Genomic DNA, 22,393 nt, shown 5'->3' with positions numbered 1-22,393 from the left:
TGGAGTAATGAGGAACCGACAGGGTCTAACTGGGGATTCTGGCCATTTACCTGCCTTTTACTCATGTGCGTGCTAATGAGGAAGCGGAGAATCTGAAACTTTCCCAGAAAGCCTTGGCTGTGTATTTTATACAACACTGGAGTATAGACAAAGGAAGGAAGGGTCAATCAGTATTTTGTATGTGTATATCTGACTTAATGAGTACTTATCAATGTCTAGATGCCTATTTTCTTCCTTGTGCATAGGGGCAAATTCATCACGGTGTAACTCAACACACTGTGAACCAACAGTTACTGTGTAATTTTAACAGCTGCTGAAATCTGTAACATTGGACTACACTTTCATCCAGTTTATATCAGGAGGCTATAACATAGGTCATAGTCAGGGCAGTTAGAATAAAACAAGTGGCTCAAAAAGGCCCTGTCCATTTATTTCAGGTATATTTATTTGCAGTAATAGCCTCTGTTAGCTTTCATTTTGGAGCTAGTAAAAATAATTAGACAACAACATTTAAAAATGTTCTCAAATTTTAGCTTTTTTAATGAGAATTATTACTTAGCTATTATTATTAAATTCAGGGTTACTGCTGCACTGGACATAAACCCCAACTTCCTGGCAGCCAAAGCAAAAAGTGAAACAAGAATTAAAAATCAGTCATTCAGCTGCATTTACCTCATTAAAAGAGGTTTATCAGTTTATCAGGAGAGATAGTTTGTTTTGCTAGTTGAATGATCTCACATGAATTTAACAAAGAAGTATTTTCCTTAGAGACATTGAAAGGCAAAATGAATGGAGTGTTGTATCTTTAAAAGCAGTTTTACAGTCATTGCAAAAATGTCCTCATAGGAAAAAGTAATTTCTTATATTGTTTCCAGTAAGTGCCAAGAGCAGTGTGCAAAAGCCTAGAGGTGACAGCTAATGTGGACTCAGGGGTGACAGTCAGACAAAGCTAAGTGCTTTGTCTGTTTTAACTCACTTAATATTTACAACTTAAGAGGGTAAAGGTAAGATTCAAATGTAGGGAGTCAGACCCCAGAACCCATGTCTTCAGCATTGCTACATGGAGCTCAAATGACCTAAAGAATCCAAATGTGTGGCTTCCTGATAATGTGACTTGCTACAGAGTCAGAGTTTATTGATGGTAGAGAAATGAATTGTGAGCACAGACTCTTTCTAGATTCTAAAGTTTCAGTGCTCTCAAATACTTAATGTGAGAGGAAGCAGTAGCTGAAAATTCAGAGCTAAACTTCCTTGGTGTTCACCTAAATTGCAAGTTGTATGTGTGCTTAATTAAATCTTCAATTCAGAGTGAGAAGACACTGCCTTCTATTTTGGAAGTAGAAGACTTCTAGAAGCTCATGAAAAAGCTCACGAAAAAAATCTTAAGTTTTCTTGAAGATTTTTAGAGGTTCAAAAAGGCTATTTTGGCATCACACAGTTCACATGGCTCTTACTAAAAATATGTTTTCTTAAATTTAGTGTAAATGAGCTAGAAACATAAAGATTACATTTCCTTTAAAAAACAAAGGTTCAAAAATCAATAGAACTATTAGCACAGGAAGGAATAAACACTACCCTAGATAGCTGGGTCCTGTCCCTCTGCAGAGAGAAAGCCCCTTTTAATTCTCCTTTAGCTATGACAGAAGGAGGACATGCCAGGCAGAGTGAAGTTTCAGGACACAAAACTGATACAAGTAGCAAAAGGGAATCATGACCAATCAAAATGAATTGTTAAAAATTGGTAGGAAGCCCTGGGCCTGCTGGAGGCCTGGCATGAATGGAGTAAAGCTATGTGAATCCTGGGCTGAACTAGCCCTCTTCTTTGGTCATTGAGTACTATGCCTAAGAGAGGAAAGGGCAATTCCCCTCCTTAAATTTTTCCAGTCCCCTTCCTCTGTTGCAGCACTTGGAAAAATGCATTCACATTTTGCGAAACTACTTTTCTGTTTATCCCCGAAATTAGCTGTGAATTTTTTCCTGCCAACTTTAAGTCATCCTGGGATTCTCAGTTCCGCTTGTCTTCTTGGATTAGATTCTCTTCAAGACCAGGACCCCTGGAATCTCAGCCCCACTTCCAAGTTAATTTCTGCAGGAAGACAAGTTGGCATGTCAGCTTTTAATATATGCTGTGGCAATTTGGAGGGAGCAGGGGAGGGCGGGGAGAGAGAGAAAGAGAGAGAAAAAGCACAATTCTATTAGTCTTGGAAATCCAACTGAACTTCTGTTAGTTAAATTTTTGAAACTTACTTATTATCCAGACATATGACAAATTCCAATGAAGCACTAATATTTCATACAGTAAACCTTGGAAGACTACCAAAACACAAAAACTCCCCTGGGCAGCCAGGATTCCATGATGTTCCCCTGGGACTGTGATGATTTTTTTTTTTCCAGGAGGGTGATAATTTAAGAACTAAAAAGGTTAAGCATGAGATGTGAAAACTGAAGTTCTCCTTCACTTCCCCAGAGTCTCAGCAAGAAGCCTTGGGCTGGCAGAGGAACAGCAGCAGCAAGAGCCTGGCAAGGGGTTGGCAAGAACACAAAAGACTCTCAAGGAGACCTTTAATTCCGAAACAATGAGTTGTCATGGGGTTACAGATAGAATTTGAAAGGCAAAGAAATGGAGCACTAAATCCGGTTGTCTCAGGTGAGCCCAGTCCAGGGAGAGCACCCAGGCTGGGTCTCACCTGTCACCATAGTAGATGCTAATCAGTAGGGCAAGGCCAGGGAGGATTTGGCAAGGGGGGTCCTGGAAGCTTCTGTGGACTGTGCATTCGGCCAGCATGTTCACCAAGGCTGATGGCACACCTGGAGGCCTGGTGCCATTTGCTCAGGTGAAAAGTGCAGGGTGTGAGGTTATCAAAGCTCTTTTTGGCTGGGCAGCCATAACTCTTCCGAGGTCCCAGGACCAGGATTGTCAGATAGCATGGGTGGGAAAGGCAAGCGGATACAGCTGCCCTGTGTTTGGGAAGGTCTTTAAGGGTCACCCTAGCTGCTATGTAAATACAGTATCAGGAAAATATTTTTTTGTACTCACTGTGCTATTAGTTGAAATTCAAAAGCAGAATTAGTTAGTGTAAAAATTAAAGCCTCATGACTAACCCAGGGTAATTTTTACAATTCTTCTTCACTTTAACTACTTACGGAAGTTTTTTTTTCAGTTTACATACAATAAAGTAACTCCTCCACCCTTTGTGTGTGTGTGTGTTACAATTCTGTCAGTTTTAACACATGCATAATAAAATCATGTAACCATCAATCACCACAATCAAGATACAGAACAATTCCTTCACCCTAAGAATGTCCCTGATTCTTATCCTTTGGAATCAAACTCTCCACTGACCCCAGGCTCTGGCAACTGCATACTACATTTTGGCTGTTCCAGAATGTCATATAAATTGAATTGTATATTATGTAACCTTTTGGTTCTAGCTTCTTTCATTGATATTATGGTTTCCAGTTGTTGGCAATTATAAATAATGCTTCTATAAACATTTGGCTATAGGTTTTTGTGTGAACTTGTTTTCATTCCTCTCAAGAAAAAAGCCAAGAGTGGACCTCCTCGTTATATGGTTTGTGTACATTTATTTTATAAGAAATTGCCTGTTTTCCAGCTATACCATTTTACATTCCTTCCATTAATGTATGAAAGTTCATTTGGTCCACATCCTTGTCAGTACAGGGAAGTAACAATTTTGTTTTTATTTGTAGCCATTCTAATAAGCATCTTGTAGTATCTTGTTGTGGTTTTAATTTACATTTCCCTAATGACTAATATACTCTGGAGCATCTTTTTTCAGGTACTTATTTGCTATCTGTTTATCTTTTTTTTCATGAAATATCTGTTCAAATCTTTTGCCTCATTTTATTGGGTTGTCTTCTTGTTAAATTTTAAGAGCTCTTTATATATGCTAGATACAAGTTCTTTGATGGATATGTGATTTCTAAAAATTTTGTCCCATTCTGTAACTTGTCTTTTCATTCTCTGTAGCATGTCTTATACAGAGCAGAGTTTACATTTTTCTTGAAGACCAGTATGTCCATTTTTTCTTCCGTGAATCATGCTTTTGGTGTTTTTTTCTAGGAATTCATTTCCTAGCCAAAAGTCATGAAGACTTTCTCTTATGTTTTGTTCTAAAATTTGTATAGTTTAACTTTTTACATTTCTATCTCTGATCCATTTTTTGTTTAAAAATTTTTAGAACTTTTTGGAAGGGGTTACTTGTGAAGTGAAACCAGCATGCCCATTTACATCAGGACCCTAGTATGTATATAAACTTCCAGTTACAAGATAACTTTATCAGAGGTATGCCCAGAATTCATGTTCTTTAATCAATCGACAAATATTTATTAACAATGGCATTTCACTTTCATGAATGCCTTCAAGCAACTTAGAAAAATCCTGGTTAGACATCCTGTACTCCTACTTCACATCTCTGGATTTCATTGTCCTCACAGTTATTCCCATGGAACCAAAGCCATTTTCATTAGCAGCCCACTGACAGATACGCATTAAAGGGGTTTGGAGTCAAAAGGGGAAATTAACTGTTTTAATATCTCTCTGCAGTAAAAGTCCATTTATTTTTCTCCTTGACAAACAAAAACTTCATCTACACAAACAAATGAAGAACAAAATGAAGGTGATTGTTTAGATAACTCAAACATCCAAAATTCTGCAGACCTCTTCATCCTGACAATGTCAGTGTTTAACATAGAACTGAAAGTCGCTCAGAGGTCACCTCAACCTAGTCCTTCATCTGACCGCTCAATCAGGCCAAGAATTATTATTGCTGAGAGTCTCCTATGAGCCAGAGGCTTGTCCATGCCAAATGAGAAAGTGGTTTCTCTCAGCCAAGCGAAGGGAGCTGCCCATGGCCTGGGCCTTACCCAGTTCTCACGTCTCTGTCCACAGCAGCCTTCTCACATTTCTCCACATCCTCCACAGGTCATAACGCCCCAGCACATCTCTCCTGTGTCAGTTTCAGCACCGTTGGTGGATGACAGAATGTGTGTGTCTTTTTTATTCAGGGAGTGGACTGTATCTCAGGGACATGGATATGACAAAGAGTCTGGGTTTAGAAAATGAGTTTAAAGGGAAGTTTGAAAGGAGGGCTATGGTGTGGGGCATGGCAACTAAAAAGAAAAGGCCAGGGGCTATGGTTTGGATAGTTTTAAGAAGGGAGGCTCTGATTTAGGGACTTTTTGAGAGGAGGGTCTATAGTTATTGAGTGGAGAATAGGGGAAAGAGGACTGTCATTTAGGACAAGGGAGTTAAAAAAGAAGTTAGGAGAAAGAAGAGTAGCTTTAGAAGTGATTTGGAGATTCAGGTCAAGATTCACTTATCTTAGATCAAGTTCCCATACTGCATACATTTCAAAATTACACCTGAAAGAACAAAAGTATAGTTTTGAGTATTATGCAGTGAGATTTTCAAAAAGCGATAACTTTGAATATTTCTGTCTTTATAATTGTTTAGGTAACATTCTCATGCATTAATGATGGTTTAGAATGCCAAGGGTTTTGAGTCTTTTTCTCTTCTGATTGTGGCAGGGTGGAAATCCCGCCTCTTTAAAGACAGGCTAGAAGGGCAGAGCAGTGTGTATCCATGAGAACTGGGATCCCACCTGTAAAATAACAACCGGTATGGCACAGATGGGTGGCAGTCTGCGCCTTGTTTGTACATGGAATGAGGATGAAATGCCTGCCCTTATGCTAAGAAACTAACAAGTGGAACTCAAGATGGGTTAACTCCAGAGCCTACAAAAAGAACAATCCAGCCAGGTTGGTCCTTAAAATGTTTATGTAAATTCTTGAGAACTGAATCAGAGGAAAGCCTTAGGAAGACCCCCAGGATTTTTTGTAGAGAAGAAAATACTTGGAGCTTCAGTCATTGAGGTGGGTACTCCCACTTATCTATTTCCTTAAGGACTAATGTTTATGCCCCCCTCCCTAATTCATACATTGAAATCCTAAGCCCCTAATATTAGGAGGTGGGGCCTTTGGGTGGTGATTACATCACGAGGGTGGGGCACTTACGAATGGGGTTAGTTCCCTTATGAAGGAGACCCCACAGAAGTCTCTCGCTCTCTTTCTGCCTTCTGAGGCCACAACAAGAAGACAGCAGTTTGTATCTCAGAAGAGGGCCCTCACCAGAACCCAACCATGCTGGTCTCAGACCTTAGTCTCTAGAACTATGAGAAATAAATTTCTGTTGTTTATAAGCAAGCTACCCAATCTATGCTTGTTTTTTTTAGTGGCAGCCTGAACTAAGACAGATGCCTATGGGTAAACAAGTGTTCATAGCAGAACTATTCAAAATAGCCAAAATGTGGACACAGCCCAAATGCCCATCAATTGAGGAATAGATCAAAGAAATGTGGTATGTCCATACAATGGGATATTATTTGACCATAAAAAGGAATACGTTTTGATACATGCCACAAAATGGGGTAATAATAATGGTTTACCAAAAAAAAAAGCCCATGGCACATATATCTTCCTGCAGTTAAAAAATATATAACTGTTACTTCTATAGCAGGCACTTACTCTGCTTGGGTACAGATGCTGTCCCCATGCTCCTGTCTCTCCCCTGCATTCCAACCAGACAGGAACATGCAGTGTTTCCCAGCTCTGGGCCATGCTCAGGTTGGCACATCCACCGATAACCTCCCCCTTTTCTACCTGTTGAAATCCTTGAACCCTTGAATGCCACCCACTCCAGGAAACATTCTGTCCTATAGGAGGTTTCCTCTGTATGCCTGAAACTTCTGCTGAACTTCTCCCTCACAGCCCTCAGCTTCTCCCTTCAGTATTATGGGATTTGTGTACTTAACCTAAGCTTTACCTTGCCTTGTCCTGTAATCCACTTGAGGTACAACACTTGTATCTTCCATGCTAGCCCAGTGCCTGGCACATCATAAGAACTAATAGACATGGTGTCACATAGGCATACCAAGCCACTCTTCTGAGCACACCAGTCCTGTCCTAACTCACCTTTCCACTGCACCTGGTCATAGGGGAAATCATTGTTTCATCCCTCAACCCCCTCCTATTTCCTTTCCCACAGGAGCAGAGTGAGGGGCCTCAGCACCCAAAACACCCTCACTCAGGCCTCCTACAACTTCTTGGACCACATAAAACCCTCTCTGATAGATGCTTAGATCCTACAGTTCACTCTGAAAATGGTGAGGTCTGTTTTATTCTGTTCTTTGAGCACTATCTCTAGACCATGACACCAGGATACACAACATGATTCCTTTCCTCACACACCTCACAGTACACCAGCCTCTACTGTAGCCAATGTGCTTGAGAATGAAAGAAAACAGCAAGATTTATAGGAGTGGGAGCGGGGTGGGGCTGGGGACAGGAGCAGCAGCATGGCTGCGGCCAGGTGGGCTTCCCAAGCCTGGTAAGCACTATCGGCAGGAGGCACGGCAGCTACAGCAAGACATCTGTGTATCTGTATCCCACAGACAAGAGCATTTCCTCAGCATAGTTTGCTTTTCTCATTTATTGGTTCCAGCTTAGATTAAGAAGCTAAGCCAAAAATCCTGTAAATAATTTTAGCCCAATTTACAAAGTTTGAATTTACACTTTCCTCATTATGAAGGCAAATTATTGCAAACTGAGTCAGACAGAGAGCATTCTATTTGAAAGACCCATGTGGTGAATCGGTGTGTAAGTTAATAGTCACCTCCTACTTTATTTGTGAATTTGGGGGTTTTGTGCATTGGGTTCTCTTCCAAATGGTAAAACTTTTCTTAATGGGTATGAGGTAGTCTTTGAAAAATCGCATTTTTCTTATTTCAATATATATCATATTCATGTATCATGTGTATTTTAAAACATCAAAGAAAATACTATGAAAACTTATTATGCTTCAGTTAGGATTGCCATTCAATAAATAATGTTGGAATAAAGAACAAAATGAAAAGGAAATTACTCATATTCCCCCTCTATAGAGGTAACCACTGTTAACTTTGTGGCGTCTCTCTTTCTAGTCTTTTTCTGCACATATTTTGAGTGTACTTCTGTTTTATAAGCTGCTGTTTTCATTTAACAAGGAGTCGTGAATGTCTGCCAGATCACTAGCTGGTTGCAGGGTACTCGCTTGTTCCCTTGGCTGCTGGGTCAAGTCTAACTGTATCTCAAATGCTGACATGCCAGCGTCCGAGCCTAGGCGAGGGGAGAGAGCATTCAGAATTAAGCCCTTTTCTATGGAGCTGGCATTCAGCTACATTAACACTCTCTGTCCCATCCAAAACAGTTAAGCTGAGAGAGGAAAACCAAAGCCCCAACCAAGGGCCTGCTGGAGCCAAGCTGTGAGCGCAGTGCCTGGCAGCAGGGCATGCAGCCTGTCCCCTGTCATGCCCTACCTGTTGGGTAATGTAACTTTTTTTTTTCCAACCCAGAAGTTCCTTTAAACCTCTGGCCATGGGGGGAGTTGGTGGCAGCTTGATTGGGCTTCTGCAGCCATGAGGAAAGAAAAAAAACACTCATATTGGGCCTAGGCCCCACAGAAAGAGTGGTTTCCTTCCTCACTATGTGTCATGGATTATAGACCCACTGTGTTTCCTCTGATCTTTGTGATGCAGGATGCACATTTCTTTCCCAGGAGCACTAAGTGGTCCTGCAATGGGACAGAGAGACTGTAGCATATGAGCTGGCTGCTGGGTCTGGTCTTTCATGTTATTATATTTATTGTTTAGTATTAGGCATATGATTTAATATGTGTGCCATGTACACACAACAGTTACAACTCAAAGCTATCCTTCCAGGGTGATGTTCAAAAGACAGTTTTTATTCATGGATAAATACACCAAAAGGAAGCTACGGTAGGTGCATGGATCCAGCCTTCTCCTTTCTTGAGCATATTAAGGGTTAGGATTTCCTTAGGTTTGGGAATGCAGTATAATAATTCCATGTGGTAGGCAAAATGTCTTGCTTACTGTCATTTACTAGCAAGGTGACTATGTGCAAATTCCTTAGTTTCTCTGTTACTTGGCTTCCTCAAATGTAAGATAAGGATAATAAATGCATGTCTACATCTGTTTCAAAGGGGATGTTGTCCAGATCAAATTATGCAATGTGTACAATCACAGTATAGTGCCCATTTCACCATTATCTCTCCATGAATATTATTAGTGATTTTTATTATCATTACAATTGAATTCCTTGTCTTGTATTATGGTAAGTAATGGGTCCCTTGTCATCATCTGAGATTTAACTTCAGGGTCTATATGTTCTAGATAAAAACATGTACACTATACTTAGTCAGTGAGGAAATCATCCCATAGATTCCATAGGAATCATTCCATTTTTAAAAAAATGGACCTGGAGAGGGAAAGACTACTTTCTATGACAAGAAGTACCCTTGCTAAAAAGAAAAGGAAAGGAAAGAGTTGATGAGATAATTGAAATCAGCCCAATGTTATTTGTGAACTGACCCAGTGTAGTAGTTTGACAAGAAAGATGCTTGGTCTGAGGCTTAAATAAAATGTAAGAACTCCCTGTGGCTACTTGTGACTTATGTTACCAGCCCCATCCCTTGTCACCTAAGTAACTCAGAATAGCTCCCCCCAAAGCTGCTGCCACCATCAGAAAATTTGGCAAATAGATGTTGCTGACATCTTCCAGTGGTACCTCTTCCTCCATCCACCTTGTAGCAAGGATCTGACGTTACTTGCCCACCTGACACTGTTCCTACCAGCCCACAAGCTCTCATTGGCCAGGGACCTTCACAGACTCAACAGCTGGGCCCAGGCTGGACTCAATGCTACTGTGACTTGACAACTTCCAATTAGTAGCTCTAAACTCCCATTACAGTCAAGGACAGGTGTCCTCACAGACAGAAGGACCGTGAAAGCTACGATCTATATGCAATCAGTCCTCACTTTCTGTCTTAATCGGCCACAAAATCTGTACTTCCTTTAGATCTAACTTAAACCTTTCATGATGATATGTAGGCCCATGGATTAACCTATGCTAAAAGTTTGGTGAGATCTTCACCTCATCTATGTATATCAGTCCCTCATCACTATGGTCAGTATTTGAGTTGTTCACTGTGACTGCTTTTACAGACCAATAATATGAAGTGTAGGGTAGATGTCTTCTTAAATCAGAGGATAAGTCACAACCTGTCAGATAGCTAACCACTGAAATTATTACTTGTGCCTAATTAAAGATAAAGTGAAATATCTTCTTTAATATCTGTTGTATACTAATAGTTACATGTTTGAAAATATCTCATTAGGACTTGAGAAAAAAAACTTTAACAATGGAACCAAGTTCAAACAGTTACACAGTATATGTACCTTAGTAGCTGTTTCATTACTTGAAAGTATAAACATCAAGTTGATTTTTATAGTTTTCCAGAATTTATCACTGATAAGGAACTTATCAGACTGTATTTTCAGTAGTAGTTCCTTACCTAATAGCTTATATTCTCATTAGGCTCCTTAGCTCAATTTAGCTTTTCCTCATAATAGCCAAATGCTTAACTGTGCTTGAACTATACTTATTTTTAAATCCTAGAGCCAATTGTTAATATAAATTTTTCATCATCCCTTTAATATGCTATCTCCATCAATAGAATCAGTTAAATAAAGAGCTAAAGAATCAGTTAAAAAGAGAAATTTGAAATTCTGAATGATCAGGACAGCTGAGATCCCATGAGGCATCCTTGTATGAACTTGAAAAGAAGCCATTTCCTCTGGATGACCTCCTCTTTCCCCTGCCTGCATCCAGGGCACACACTCTCTGGTGAATGGAGCACAGACTAGATGTCAGAGGCCAGACAACCTGCACAGCCATATCCAGGAGCAAGGTATAAAAATTGGCCTACTTTACAAAGCTATTTATCTTTAGTGTCCTCTAGCTAGTTTATACACACTTCTAGGGCCAAACCCTAAAATGGGCATTCTGACCATATAATCCCGAGTATGTTCAAATAAAGACAGGCCAGGGATATGGCAGAATCATAAATTAGCCAAATTGATGAGGATATCTGTAAAAGCAAAACCAAATTAAATGGCCTACCTCTGGGATGAAGATCGATTGGGTATAGGCACATTTGATTATGTTTTATGTTAAGTTTCATGGGACTTCTATTTTTGACTACTTTCTTTAAAATATTTTTTCATGGAACTCCAAATTGACCAAGTCTTCTCACAATATGGTTTGGAAGTGACTATTAGAAATCTGAATATGCAAATCTTTGACCCAGCAATTTCATCTAGGCATTGATCCTGAAGAAATACTCACACATACCCTTGAAGAATATAAGGATTGCAGCAATGTCTCCAAGAGCAAAAAATTTAAAACAACTATACAGTTCTCATAAATAATGCAGAAAATATACATTCATAGCATGTTATCTCTTTGGATTATATCTTTATGGAAAATTCTAAGTAACAAAATTATCAAATTAAACAAGACTTTAAACATTCTGTGGCTCTAAATATGCATTGCCATTTTTTTTTCCTAGAGGATAGTTCTAAAGTTATTGCCACAAAGAGCATATTGGTTTTACTCCATCCTGGCTAGCACTGGGTATTCATTTTAAAAATTATTTTGACAAAATAAAATGTATTTCTTGAATGAATTATAGATTTGAACATTTCCCTATGTTAGTTTATTAATTGCATTTGGTGAATTGACTGTTCAGGTCCTTTTCCTATTTAACTAACAATTTTTAAATTAATAATAATAGCTAACTCTTACTTGAGTGTTTAGCAAGTGGCACTGTTCTAAGTGCTATATGGACATATCGTATTTTAACCTTACAAAACCCCAATAAGTATTATTATTGCCACCATTTTACAGATGATGCCACTGAGGCCCAGATATGTTTACATTATAATAAGTTTATGTCATATGTTTACATAGGAGCTGAGGCTTTTGCTCTCACCACATTCTATGGCTTCATATGAATGTGTTAAAAAATTAAGACATCATCCTTTATCTGTCCTACTTGTTAAAAGTATTTTCCTGCAATGCTGTATTTTTTGTGTTCTTGTGTTTTTATGTGTACAACATATTAATGTTCTTATCATCAGTTCAATTTGTTTTTATCTTTTTATGTCTTCTACCATTTCTAAACTTAAAAAGGTATCCCTGCCCCATAGGTATGAGAACTTTTCAAATCCATGTCCTTCTAGTGTGTATGTGTGCTATGTATGAATATATGTTGTATTTGTATGTGTGTACATACATATACCTAAACATATATACAAATTCTTTAACCCATGTGAACATTATCTTGGGGTACAATATGAGGCATTTGGGGATTTCCTTCTGCCTCTGACACTGTTGCAGAGAATTACTCTGCCAGTGTCCAGATGAGATACTAAGCCACCAGGATTTAAATCTTTGACTTACCTTTGCTCCCTATGATATGATTAAGCCAAGTTCATTTAGCCCAAGCCCCAGTGAGTAATTCCAAACCCTTGAATCATTCTGACAAACCTGACAAAACTACTGCTGAATTACTGCTTTGGAAAATTCTTTGCATAATTAGTTGAACATTGGATGTCTGTAAGCCTTATGATTTATGGCTCTTTATCATCTAGGCACATGTCTGACCCAGTGGGCACACCCATTTTATTTCCAAAGAGAAGAAAAATCTTAGGTATTAGAATAGTAGGTCCCAGTTGGTTCTAAATTGTAGGTCAGTAGAGCAGGGCATGTAGTATGCTACCATTTGGTGGGAAGTATGTATATCTTCGACATACAGAAAAAGATATAGATTAAAATATGGATATAGACATAGACACGCATAGACATAGATATGGATTTACAGAAGGTTATACAAAAATCTGATAAGAGAATGGGTGGCTAGGGGACGTGAGGAGTGGAGGAGACTTTTCACTACCTATCCTTATGTACATTTTGAATTTTGTTTTCTGTGCCTGTATTACCAATTCACAAGTGATTTTTATATTAAAAATAATGAAAATTAAGTTCAGGAATTTCATTGGCGGCACAGTAACATATTCTAGTCACCTTCCGGAAATAAGACAGTATTTATAATATAGAGGATTACTAATTCCAAGGTGGTATGGTAACATTCTGCATTACACAAAATTTCAGTGTTTTGGGATGTGCAGAACACATCCAGTTTGCTCTCCTATGAATCCAGTACTCTGTTTTGGTTGTAGGGAACTACATTTCCCAGTTTCCTTTGATCTCCAGTTTCCATCTAGGTTCAGCCAATGGAAGGCATGGGATCACCCTGGTTTCTTGGGTCTGGTAATACTACTTCCTCCTAATGTCCCTCCAAGCTGAGGGTGAGAGGAATTTCCTATTGTTGCTAAACTCAGGAATTCCTCTCTGGATTCCATGTTGGCTTCTCAACTCTTCTATTTCCTAGGTAACCAATTTCGTATATCAAATTTCTTCTATTGGAGAAATCTAGAATGGCTTCTGTTTTTCTGGTCAGAAAGCCTGACTGGATATACCTCACAAGTACACCTTTCTGTTTCTGGCTTTGAAATATCCTTGCCTATGAGAAAGACACCTCAGAACTCCTTCATATAATGTATTATCTTATTGCAGAACTCGAAACACACTGAGCATTTGGTTAGTTTTTACACTCCACCCCTATATTTCTTAACTACCATTCTTCACCATTGCTCAATGCTGTAGATGGCTTTTTAAGACACTATTTGTAGACCCATAAAATTAGGATTAATAGCCTTTGCATTCTTTTCAGAACCAGAACACTTAAGGGTATTGGGTGTGGAAAGCCCTCTGGTCAGACTCCTCAGGATAGTGGCCTGGGGCCATGGGAAGCTCTGGCCAAGCACTGGAAGTCAGATTCAGAGCCCTCCCTGATGGAGATTTCAGGGTTAAATGACTGCATGGTGATGCTCATATACGATTCTTCATTTATCAACCGGCTTTGTTTCAAGCTGTTTTAGTGTAAGAAGTCAAAATCCTGTTCCACTTATTCCTCAGGAAAGACAATTATTCTTTACCAAGCCAGTGGCCCTTATTCAAAGATCACTGTCACCACAGGGTCCTTGCTAAAGTTTAACCTAAGCCTAAATGCTACAGACGAATTAAAAGTTCATGTGGGTTCACTAACAAATTGCTTTTATTCATCTGAAATGCTCAGATTTTCTCAATTAATTAGTTATTTAAATCTTGTTCTAGCCAGATGTTAGCATTATCATTCTCCACAGTTACAGGCAGTGCCTCACTCGAGGCTTCTCACACACAGCCCTTGTATCGCTGCCTCTGGACTTGGTGCGTCCCCACCCTGCCTCACCACCCCTGCACCTGTCACTTCTTTCCTCCATCTGCTGTAGGTGAGAATGTACCTCTGTTCTTCCCTCACAATCCCCTTCCCTAATACTGACCCAATCCTTCTACCCCCGATCACAGCAATCTGGAGTAACCTCAACCCCTGTGCCCCACCCCATATCTGCTGAAGAATCTGTCCCCATCCCCATCCCATCCCTTGGAGCCAGTCTCACCCATCCTTTCACTGACCCTGTTACTGTCTCACATACGGCTCCATCCTGCCACCCCAAAGGCTTTGCCCTCCTTCAATGTGCCCTTAGCCCTGACTATTCATGCTGTCCCTGAGAGAGGAAGAAACAAGCTCAGCTGCTAAACATCCCATCCTGTGCACTGGCCTTTTTAGGGTCCTTGGTATCTTACCCTCTTAGTCTTTTAACTCCCCACTGATCTTTACTTCCTCTGACAAATCTCCCGTTCATCAGTTACCCCTGGCCGTTCTCTGTCATAGGTATGGAAGCAAATTGGCCAGGATGTCAATGAAGCTTAAACCTCAGAAGTCCTCATTCAGGTCCCTTCCAGGGTCCCATATCTAATTTTGTATTCATAACGGTATTCATCTTCTTTAAAAAAGTCCCCCATGTGTTATAATCTTCAGGCCACCACAAAACCTGGACCTGCCCCTGCTTAGGTACTGGTGCCCTTGATAATCTTGGAATCAGCAGAATGTTCCCATTCCCATCTCCATGCTGCTTCTAGGGAAAATGTGCTTCTAGAACCACAGTTGAACTTTGAATGCCCTCAACATCAGATATATTCTTAAATCTAGTGGTTAGTTTTAATTTTAAGACCAGTGCTTTGTTCCAACTATTTTTTTAGGTTTAAATAGGTTTTTGCTGATTGGCTTTGGGAACCAACCACCAAACAACTTCTGGAATGTAAGCCATTTCTAAATTGTAGGCTTCGGGAATTAACATTAATGAAGCCTGTAAACCACAGAATGCACACACTGTTTTATATGACACCTATATGGAAATCTTACAGTTTCTTACAAAACAAGTTTCCTATGTGGAAACCTAAGTATAAACACTGACATTCTGTCACATGAAAAAAATTGCCCATTAAATTCAATCAAAGGATGTAGCAAAATTTGTGATATCCAAGGAGTCATGATGTATACTTACAGCAATCAGCCATCCATATTTTCTGAGGCAGTTTCAATTTAAAATGTTCCACTTTGTGATCACCCCATATGATTCTCTAGTTCATCATTATATACCCAGAAACTAGAACAGTACCTAGCACACAGTAGGCACTATACTGTTTGGCAGTCTATGTACCCTGCTTTTGGTTCTAAAACTGGAGTCAGCAACAGATATTATAATGGATATATGCAAGCAGTTTAACATATCTTCTTATGACTTTTAAGTATACATTGGCAATGATGTAATTTATTTACTTTTCCAAATCTCACTTGCAAAATAAAATGGATTATTATATCCTGATGGAAGATACAATATATACATTAATGTTTCTATCCTCAGTGAAACAATTCTTTACCAAACAATACACAATCTCTTCAAGAACATTTTATTTTCTTAGTCATATGGGGGAATGCTTTTATATCAATTTTGGCATATAAATAGCTTTATTTTTTAAATAGTCAGTATAGTTACAGCATTCTAACCTCCCACATAGTTCTGCTAAATGCTACAAATATCTTATCTACACTCCAGTTTTTAGTCTAAGAACTCATTAATTTTCAGTGAGACTATGGATTCCCTCCAGCAAGTAGATTAACACGGTGACTTTGATGAAGAAAAATTTTCATGTAAGTTATCTTAATCCTTCTAAGAATCCAAAAGGACTAATTATAAGAGAGTGATGACCAGGAATGTCTTGGTTTCTGGATTCCTGGACCACACCAGTATTACAAATTGGTTGCAGCTTCTCCATGCCACCCGCCTCCCCTTCTATCCTTTTACTCCCGCAAAAGAAGTTAATAGTCAACTGTTAGTGGTTGGGAAATGCGTTTGGGGAAAAAAAACATTTTTTTCTTAAAATTGAAATTGAAAATAAATTCTTCCTTCTAGGAAAATGTACAGCTTTGGAGGTAGGTTTGGGACTGAACCATTCATTTCTCCATCAAAATACCAGTCATTAGAACAAAGATAGTTCTCCTGATATCATTTGTTCTTTTTCTCCATCCCACCTCCCACCCACCCAAAAACACTCCAAAAGAAATATATTTGCCTGTGATCTTTTTTTCCACAACAAGCATTTTTCATCCCAAGTCATTCATACAAGAGCACATCAGGAAATCACTTAGTCCTGAATTGCAACATACTGCATGTGTCCACTTCCTTTCCTGACTTTTAATATAATCCCTTCCACCTTTATTCCTCATCTTTAACCAACAAAGTGAGAGATACAACCAACACCCATCTCCACAGAGCATGACTCATGCCTTTCATGGCAGGGAATTTATCCAGAGCAGACACAGAAAGTGATAGATCTTATAGAGTATTATTTTTATAAGTACATGAGTGAGTAGTCTCCACATGAGCTAGGAAAGTTGATGAAATTCTGTAAAAGTTTTCAGAATACCTGAAAGCCAGCTTCTACCCAGGAGTTCTTTGAAGAAGAAAATTCCAGGCATTTCCAAGGAGCAGATCATTCAGAAAACTGGCATTCACTTTGCAAACCAACTTCCATCTTCCCCACCCACCCCTTCTGTAACTTCCCCATCAGAGAGCCATTAGAATGCTGTTTGAAATGGCAGTGGTTTTTCAGAAAATACCAGGTTCTCCCACTTCAAAGAACAACCAGCACAGCCATGAGTTATTGCTTCTTCCTGGGGAGTTCTTCCTGCCAGAAGTCTAAAAAGGAATTCCCATCTTTCCCTATTCTGCACAGGCAGAGGGGGAGAATTTTTTTCCTTTCTAGTTCTGTAAACCAGCCCCAAGAGAATTTCTTATGAAGAGAACTTCAGTCAATATTTCAGAAGATCTGAGATATAATGACTCATTTTATGCTAAAAACAAGGAAGAAAGTGGGAATTGTGGGGGAGGAGGTAGCAGTGAATTTAGTGCTTTAAAAAAAAAGAACAGAGCACAGGTAATGAAATAGCTCACTCTCTCTCCCCACAGGGCATGAGGCAGCCTTTTCATGACCTTGAAACCTAGGTACTGGAGGAGGAAGGAGCAGTTCTATCTCATTCTAAGGAGACAGACATGAAACTCTTTGCCTGCTTACTTCCAGTAATTTGGGGTCCTTATTTACCAGTCCATGCCCATAGAATAGGAGAATTCGGCAAGAAGCTGGGAACCAGAACTCTAAAGGATAAATCCTTTCTGCCTAAGGCTTGCTAGGGCACCTTAACCTTGTCACGAACATTGTTTCCAGCAAAGTCAAATGGAGCAGCTTTAACATTATTGAATATTTGACTATTTTAACCACCTTGTTTTTTAAAGCAATTTTCCACTTAGAGCAGGAGTCTCCATCCTTCAGCCCTGGGGCAGACAACCATCTCTGTACCCCAAGTTGGGAAACCAGAAGCAAACTGTCAGTGGACTCAGAATACCCTCTCCCCAGTTCTTCTTACACCTTCTCTGAATAACTGAGCACAAGCTCTATTTCTTCTCAGGAGTCATTCGGGGATGTAGTAGGGCCCTTCCCCTTTCTCAAAAGCTATATGAGCTCGTGCTGTTTGCTATAGAAGGAGTCACTCAGCTTCCTCTTAAGAAGAAATACAAATCAAAACTACTGTGAGATAATCGCTTCATCTCCACTAGGATGACTACAATAAAAAAGACAGACAGTAACAAGTATTGGTGATGATGTGGAGAAATTGAAATTCTCATATATAGTGGTGGGAATATAAAATGGTAGAGTCACCATGAAAAAAGTCTGGCAATTCCTCATAAGGTTAAACACAGAATCATCATATAAACTAGCAGTTCTGTTCCTAGGTATATACCCAAGAGAAATGATAACCTACATCCACACACAAACTTGCATACAAATGTTCATAGCAGTGTCATTCATAATAGCCAAAAGGTGGAAAACCCAACTGTCCATCAACTGCTGAATGGACAAAAAAAATGTGGTATTATCTATATAAGGAAAAAGTACTCAACCACAAAAAAGCTTGAACCACTGATATATGCCACAACATGGATGAACCTTGAAAACATTATGCTAAGTTAAAGAAAATAGTCACAAAAGACTATATATTATATGATTCTATTTATGTGAAATGTCCAGAATAAGCAGATATACACAGAGACAGAAAGTAGGTCAGTGGTTGCCAGGTCTAGGGGGTGCGATATCGGGGAATGACTGACTGGTGACAGGAATAGTTTTCTTTCTGGAGTGATAAAAATGTTATGGAGTCAGATAGTGGTAATGGTTGCAGAGCTTTGTGAATATACTAAAAACTGCTGAATTATGGGTGAGTTTTATGGTACATAAATCATATCTCAATAAAACTGTAAGAGAGAGAGAAGGGAGGGAGGGAGGAAGGAAGGAAGGAGGGAAGGAAGGAAGGAAGGAAGGAAGGAAGGAAGGAAGGAAGGAAGGAGGGAGGGAGGGAGGGAGGGAGGGAGGAAGGAAGGAAGGAAGGAAGGAGGGGGTAGGGAGGGGGAGGGAGGAAGGAAGGAAGGAAGGAAGGAAGGAAGGAAGGAAGGAAGGAAGGAAGGAAGGAAGGAAGGAGGAAGGGAGGGAGGGAAGGAGGGAGGGAGGGAGAAAAAAAGAAGGAAGAGGGGGTGAGGGAGGGAGGAGGGGAAGCAGACTGGTTGGAGTAAACACTGAACTATGTTTAATCTTGCCCCCTCAATATCTCCTTCCCCAAAAAGCTCTTCCCTAGAGTTATGGGGAAGGAAAGTCTTCCTCCTCTAGTTGGTTAAATTTGCCCCCAGAAAAAAGAAGGCTTTACAGCCAGTCATGACCTCTAGAGGCTGACCTCAGCGACATCTGCTTGGCACATCCTAAGGACCCAACACAGCTGCTCAGCCACCTAAAGAAGGCATCCTCCAAAGACCTGCCCTGGGCCTACTGCTAGGGTTTGTCAGCCTTTAGGCCATCAGAGTTCACCACTGCTGTCTGCCTGACAAAGGTCCAGCCTCCTGGCTGGGAAAATAACCAGAGCCCTGTTCAAACTCACTGGGATGGCTCTGTCTCAGACAGAGCAGAGGGAGAACTGGCCCCTAGATTTATGCTTCTTTTACTGGCTTGACCTATGTTTGGCTTTCCCGTCATGTCTCCGTATTGATGTTTTTCATCTACTTATCATGGTTCCAGAGCCCCAAACCTCTGTGAGTGTGCCAGGAGAAGCTGGCACATCCCCAGTTGTCTCCTACTCACCCCGGGTAAATTCAGGGTGGCTCATGCTTAAACTTTGAAGGAATGGCACCTATGAACCAGGTGCTTAGTATACATAATTCCACTTAATCTTCACAACAGCCCTATAAAGAATTTATTATTATCCCCATTTTTCTAGAACAAGAAACAAATTCAAGGAAGGTGAACAACTTAACCTAAGTCATGTGGATTGGAGTCAGCATTCAAACAGTCAATGCTCTTTCTGCTGCCTCATTCCTTGCATTCATTGAGTATCTCTCATATGCTAAGTAGTGTTCTAGACACATCAACAATATTAGTTCATTGGTTCTCAGGCAACTCTATGAGATAGGTATTACCATGTAATAGATGCATGGGGATTTGGGAAGATTTTTGCTTTTCCTGATAAAGGTGAAATATGCAAAAGGTGCTTACCTCTTTCCCTGTCCTCTTGCCTTTGAGCAACTGTTTTGGGATCATGAAAGAAAGGCAAGAAAATTGAAAAATCACAGCAAAGTTTGCCCAAACATCATCAACCTGCTAAATAACAACCTACCTTCAGATCTTCTGTTATGTAAGGAAACTGAAATCATATTTGTTTAACCCACTGTTGGCCAATTCTGTTATTTGCAGCCAAAAACATTCCTAACTCATGCAAGATCCTATTACCACCTTCTTATAGATAAAGAAACAGATAAAAGGGACACAGAGAGATTAAGAAGTATTTTTCCAAAGCCACAAATAGTAAGTGAGTCTGGCCTACCTATTAAGTAAATAGTTGTCCCCCTATTCTTCTCTTAATAATTTAATTTCCCAAGTTATAGCCAGGCACATGATGACCAGCTAAAGGTCACATTTTACAGGCTTCCTTGGAGTTTATGAACTTATGACAATATTTTGGTTACTGGTATATGAATGGAAGAGAGGGATGTGATTAGCTTCCCCTCTCCCTCTTCCCACGGGTAGTGATGGAGAACCATCCTCACTCACAGGTACCAGGGTAACACCTCAGGAGATGGCAGACTAACAAGACAGAAGGAGTCTGGATTCATGAATTACCTCATGGATCAGAGCTGCTTTATATCCTGGGATCACCTGCCAACTTGGACTTTTAAGTGAAAGAGAAATAACCTTCTCATTTAAGCCACTGTGTTTCAGTGCCTCTTAAAGCACCATTATCTTAAGCAATACAGTGACCACCACCACCCTCCATTTTCAGACAAAGGTCTAATTCCAAATTTGGGTAATTTCCACTAAACTCCCAATTCCTAAACAGGATTGCAAACTCAAATGCCTACTATCAGGTAGATAACAAATTAACAAAGAAGGCTAAGTGGGAATTTATGGTGAACTAGAGAGCACATATGGGGTTGCTATATGGTTCCAAGTTCTATGTCCTTTTCTTCCTGCTAGACTAGATCTCTCAACTTTTCTTGTAATTAGTTAGGGCTATATTACTGAGTTCTGCACAGTATGAAAAAAGACAGAGAGAATGAATGCTGCATCCAGACTGGCCTATGAGAAATCTCCCACTCAATAATGCACTAATAATTTTCCTCCAACTGAAGTAGAGAAGATGTTCAGGGAACTCTTGGGAGCCAAGCAATGAATATGGCAGAGCCACAGTGCAGAAGAAGCCTGGGTACCTGTGTCACCACTTGAAGAAAAGCAGCCTAAATTACATTGACGTGTAGATTCTGGCATGAGTAAGAACCAGTTTCCCATACTGATTCACTACATGCTCAGGCCTATAGTTAGCACAGCACAGGATAGTTTACTCTGACTAGTACACAAAGGCAGCCCCGGTAGGAATGCAGCCCAGCACTGCCAGATATTTTGATTTTCTTAAATAGAAGACAGAAATCCTCCTGAATTATGAGAAAGCTGCTCATTTGTAGTGTTAGTCAGTACTGCCAAGGTCAAACATGACTCAGATCCAAGGACTACGAGTCTGCCGCCTCTACCTCCCTGTCTGCCGGTGGACACCCTGATCCTGGGCCTTCAGTCAGCCTCTCCCACTGGTCCCTGGTTCCCGAGGTACAGATTCATTTGTCCCCCAAGAATTCCATTAAGGTTGCCAAGACTTTCCCCCAGTTGGTCATGCAGGCATATTAAACTTTAAGCCCATGGCTTTTGGAAGATAACTGTGAGAAGCAAGAAAACACCTATTAGGACCTACAGCTATTCTCCCGTATGATACAAGTAATCATGCAGGTACTTGCCTGGAGCTCCAGTGTTTCTTTTTCATTAACATGTCCTTAAAGTTTGACTTCATAATGCCTTCATGGCCAACTACTTTCACCAAAAAGAAACTATTTATAAACCTTTCCTCTAGTCAGCCACCTGCCAAAATTCCTTCCACTTACCAAGGTCCAACGCAAAAATTATCTCCTCTATGGGGTCTTTTCCATAGAGGTCTTTGCCTTTCCCCAGGCAAAACTGAGTCTTTCTCCTCTGTGCTCCCCTTAGGGGCTCTGTCACCCCACTGAAGGAGCATGCTTCTCTTCTGGAGTGTGAGCTCCTGAAGATGCCAGAACATTTTCCTCTGCATGGTATCAGTTCCTGGAATGACACCTGGCTCAAAGCAAGGGCTCAGTGCAAGGGCTCAATACATGTATTAGTGTTTGTGGTGGTCGTTAAGTTATTTTGTTGGCTTTTTTGCTTCACTTTGTGTGCACCTTAACCAATAATTATCTTAATTGTGGCCTGCATTATGTGGAAAGAGGTTGTCAGGGAACATTGTAACCAAGGGCATTGTCTGCAATAATTGAATTCAGAAAGGACAAATACCTTGGCTATTTGGAAGAGCAAA

At 40.1% G+C, this 22,393-nt stretch overlaps 1 long non-coding RNA gene across 1 annotated transcript in view; it reads right to left on the bottom strand.

Annotated features, from left to right (window-relative positions):
* Positions 1-640: 640 nt before the first annotated feature.
* Positions 641-22,393, bottom strand: part of LOC140848216 (uncharacterized) — a 57,592-nt gene continuing 35,839 nt past the window's right edge. Inside the window, exons 2-3 of the long non-coding RNA XR_012128775.1 lie at positions 4,888-5,385; positions 641-2,086 (exon numbers count right to left, since the gene is read on the bottom strand). This is a non-coding gene — a long non-coding RNA (uncharacterized lncRNA). The remainder of the gene's footprint in view (positions 2,087-4,887; positions 5,386-22,393) is intronic.

The sequence above is a fragment of the Manis javanica genome, chromosome 3, assembly GCF_040802235.1.
Source record: "Manis javanica isolate MJ-LG chromosome 3, MJ_LKY, whole genome shotgun sequence".
NCBI classification, from domain to species: domain Eukaryota; kingdom Metazoa; phylum Chordata; class Mammalia; order Pholidota; family Manidae; genus Manis; species Manis javanica.
This window is presented reverse-complemented; position numbering and strand designations above follow the sequence as displayed.